We start from the raw sequence: 4,752 nt of genomic DNA, 5'->3' as shown, positions 1-4,752 counted from the left end.
TGATCACACTACTAGTGCTTCCACGGATTTAAGAGGGGTAAACACAGTTCATTCTGACTTTAAAAGGCTACATATTTAAAATAAAATAAATAAAATAATCTAATTTAACGTGACTAATGTTAATCAAATACTTTTAGGCTTTTAACACGTATAAATCCATTTCTAACTTACAGACAAGATTATGTTAGAGAACATGAAAGCTGTGCGTGATTTTTTTTAAATAATGCTAATGATAAGTTACTGATATTTGGTTTGCATCAAACAAAGTAATCACTAAGCATTCATTTTTGGCAAAATCTGCAGAGAGGCTCAGCGACACGAGGAAATGTGTTAAAGTTGAATAGAGAACTAAACAGCAGTCTAGCCTACTTCATGAAATATTTGTGGTAATATTCTGCTGTCAATTCGTATTACTGTATTTCAATATGCAGCAGTGATGGCATGTCAGCGAGACAAATAAACATTTTATCGAGTTATTTCATACAATTTTTTTTTTTTTTTTTATACGAACACCTCTCCAATGACATTTCCTCAAACTAAATCATCATGACGTTACTGTGCACAGCATCAGTAAAACGTTGAGAATAATTTAAATACTTAATTTTTTAAAACAGTCACTGCTGATTACAAACTAACATTAAAGCTAAGCTTACAGAAATCCTATATGAATGACAATATAAAGATGTATTACTCACTGATGTCAAAGCACTTCCAGGTCATTAGAGATGTAGACACGACAGAATATGTGCTATCAAATGAGCTCTTGTGCAGCCTTTGTTGGACATCCAGGTAGTATGTTCACCCACACTGTAAGAAACAAAAACAGAAACAATTTATTAAAATGTGAGGGATAGTAAACATGTTTGGTCTACAGAGAGAAGAAAATGTTTACTTTAAGCATTGATCCTAATGAATCTATTTCTGAACTACATTTAACCTTATCACGGAAACAGCATTTTTGAGCTTTTAGACCAGGGGTGCTCAACCTTGTTTGCTTTAAATTAGAATTAAAACAATAAATCTCTATGTCAAATAAAATACTTCAGATCTAAATAAAGCAGGTGATTTTACCTGAAGGTTCCTTCCCTCCAGTTAGTTTGGCTGCAAATCCCTCCACATCTGTGCTTTATTCAGTTCTTGTCTTAAGAGTAACTGGTGTCGCATTCCAGGTCCATCACAATCTTGGCTAGAAGGACAATATGACAAAAGACAAGACACATGTAAATAAAAGTCCAGGAATAAAATATTTAAAAGGAATAGTTTACTATTTTGCCACTATTTACTCCACGTGTTTTAAACTAGTTTGAATTTCTGTTAAACACTAAAGCAGATATTTTGAAGAATGTTAGTAACCAGTAACTATTGACTTCCATATTTGAACCAAATTTCTTTAAAAAATACGAGTTTGTGTTCAACGGAACAAAATAAATATATAACTATTTTTAAACAAGTGGAGGATGCCAAAGATGCTATTATTTTCATTTTTGGGTGAACTGTCCCTTCAATTCAAGTGTCAAGCAATAGTCATAAAAACTGATGTGTCGCTTGAGGAAAACAATTGAACAAGCAGAATCATTATGCCATTGTATTCAGTGATTCTCTTTTACATTTTCCCACTATAAAACGATAGCTTCAACATGCAATCCATGTTAAGACAAAAATGAATAGCATTAAATAACATATTGAACTAAACTTACAGTTTCCAGGCTGTTTAAAAAAAAAAAAACACATACGCGCAGTAAAATTGCTAATAAACACAAAGACAACAGTTATAGAAAAAAATGTTTGTCTAATATTTACTCAGCACTTGGTAGGCAAATAGCATAGCCGTGGCTGTTTTAACACCAGATTTTTTTTTTATCTAAGGAACTCCTGGAAGAAGAAAAAGAGGTTGTACATGAAACTCCTCACAACAAATCTGTGAACAACTTGACATTTAAAAATCTAATCAAAATGAGGAAGACATCAACATTACCTTGAACAATCAAGTGAGGAGTTATTGGTAGCATCAGTTTTTCAACATCAATTATTGTAGCTGAAAAACAGATAAATATAATAAGAGTAAAATAAGACTTAACATTAATTAATCTAAATCTATGGTACAACCATACCAATCTGTATGGGGTTAAAATACATTTGTACACAAATCATTCCCTGACCCCATCAATTTATCTTAGAATAGGATGTGTGTGTATATATATATATATATATATATATATATATATATATATATAGTGATAATGACTTTGGCTTATATCTGTGTATTCAGAACGTACACTCACCTCAGGTACACCTGAACACCAAAATTTAAATGTACAATTAATGACACACTATACATCAAGCTCATTAACATTATTGAGAAATATACAATTAATATGTATTTTGTTAATATTAACGTTAGCTTAAAATAATTCAACTGCATTTAATTTTCAGCTCCATTTAATAAAACAGTTAAGACTCATTTCATTATGAGTTTAGTTTAAATAACTAACTTACAGTTGAAAAATTTTACCATAATGATAGCTTAGTCAAAATGACCAACGTTATGTAAAGACCAGAGCTTACCTTAACGGTAAACGTTTAACTTTTCATGGTGACTTCGCCTTCATCTCAGTGTTGTGCTGAAATAGAGAATTCATTAATGCAGTTACAATAAGTTAAAGTTATGTTTTTTTTCAGGTAACTTAACGTATGGTCAAAAACTCACTCAAGATAAACTCACTGTATCTAATACCTCGCAAACACTACAATGACCGCCTGGCGTCTGTTATTTCTTGTTTAAAATACCATTTGTTAACGGATAGCGTGACATAACATAAGAACCTACAACTAATGTCACTTGGTTAATTCTTTTAAATCACACACACAATACACAGAAATACATTCAAAACAATCCTTTAACGGACAGAATTTCACTTTAAAACACTTACCGAGGATGAATTCGCTGGATGAAAGACGACAGGTGAATTTCAAATTAGGAGAGCCGTTGCCTGCATGTCGAGTCGTGTCCGTTCGGTTCTATGAATCGGCTCCTTAGTGAACAGTAAAGAATCGAATCCGCCTAAAACCGATTCCTTTTTGTATATGATTCATTACTATTTCGTTATACTGCTTGGCCACACGCATTTATACACTAATTATACACTAATTGCATATTGCTGAATGTGTTTGTGAACACGAGTGATCAAATAATTCCTGAGCAAACGGTTCAATTCGGTTCAACACGATTCAGAGTCGCTCGAGTGCTGAACCGAACCAGTGCAAACGTGATATTGATTACAATATAGTAACATTGTTTTTTATTCACTTTACCAGCGAAATTATTACATATATCTGACCTTGACAATAAGAATAAAGTTTGTTTGAAGTGTTTTGAGAATTAATATTTTTATTTTTTTTCTCCCAGAATTCATTTCACATCAACAAGCAAATGGTAATGGCGGATGAGAAAGCCCAGCTAATATTATAAATATTGCGTTTAATGTGTCACGAAATGAAATTTTAACAGTGTTTCATGCGAGAATGTAGTTCTTACAAACTCAAATCTGTGGTTTATTTATAGATATCATGTGTAAATTTTAAGCGTGCTTTGCCGATAGCGGAGATTCTGACCTCCAGGGTGTCCATCATCACTCATGTATCCGGCGAAACGAGGTTATAATCGGCTAGACATGTGAGACTTGCCCCGGTCTTAGATGACTCTATAATGAATGTGTTATGAAATTTAGTTTTAACCGTTTTTCATGCGGGAATGTAGTTGTTTTAAACTCAAGTCTGTGGTTTATTTATAGAGATGGTGCGTATTTTAAAATATTGTTTTGAAAATGCGGAGATGTGACCTCCATGGTGACGGGTGCCCAATCAGGAATCCGTCTAAAGCAGGCTGGTCATTCTGACATTTAAGCTGACTTTGGTTTCATGAATCAATTACTTTTGTTCCAGTTTACGTTTTGGTTAAGCACAAAGTTATGTTGATTAAAAATGATTTAATATTTTCATGTTAACCTTAGAAAATTAAGGTGCAGTACACCCAAAAATGGAAAACCAGGGGACAGTTTTATGCACTGAACAGTCTGAAGAAACTGGTTAGTTTATTTTTCTTCACAAAATACTTTGTCAAAAAATAAAATAAACATAATAATAATATAAAGTGTGTGTAGAGTTTTTCATGGTCATTTGCAGTACTGTATTTAGATGCACAGTAACTGATTTTTTCCCAAAATTCATAGTAAAATCTGCAGTAGCATACTGTTAATCATGTTCACAGTATGGAAATGTTGAGAATACATTATCATGCTGTGAAAACAGCAATATATACAGTAACACACTGTGCACAGCTTATACAGTAAACAACTGTTGAGAAATGCAGTATAATACCGTGAAAACAACAGAAATCGTTTACAGTGTAGTAATGACACTTTAAGGATTCAAATCATCAGTTAACTATTTTTTTAACTATTCTAATTTGTATTTAATATTTTTCTATAACATATAAATTTGAGTGTACTAGTTTTTGGACCATTATCGTAAGTTTTTTGTTAGATAAGCTCCAGATTTGGCTTTGGTACTGATTATTCTAATGTATATGGACTAGGGTTGGGCATCTAAGCTATAATGCCGATCCGATACGCATCTCGATACAAAGAATACGATCCGATATATTAGCGATACATTTATGACATATTGCGATGCGACACGATACGATTCACACCCATATCACGATACGATGCGATATTTAAGCACTAACTAATT

At 32.6% G+C, this 4,752-nt stretch overlaps 1 long non-coding RNA gene across 1 annotated transcript; it reads right to left on the bottom strand.

The window, feature by feature from the left end:
- Positions 1-694: 694 nt before the first annotated feature.
- On the bottom strand, positions 695-3,056 carry LOC147841842 (uncharacterized). The gene is made up of 5 exons (XR_015502832.1): positions 2,931-3,056; positions 2,566-2,621; positions 1,976-2,035; positions 1,072-1,186; positions 695-807 (listed from the first exon to the last, which is right to left on the bottom strand). It is a non-coding gene; the product is annotated as an uncharacterized LOC147841842 (long non-coding RNA).
- Positions 3,057-4,752: the final 1,696 nt, after the last annotated feature.

The sequence above is a fragment of the Danio rerio genome, chromosome 11 (genome assembly GCF_052040795.2).
Source record: "Danio rerio strain M-AB ecotype USA chromosome 11, GRCz13ab, whole genome shotgun sequence".
Lineage (NCBI taxonomy): Eukaryota > Metazoa > Chordata > Actinopteri > Cypriniformes > Danionidae > Danio > Danio rerio.
Note: the sequence above shows the minus strand (reverse complement) of the source record. Positions and strands in the feature narration are given on the sequence as shown.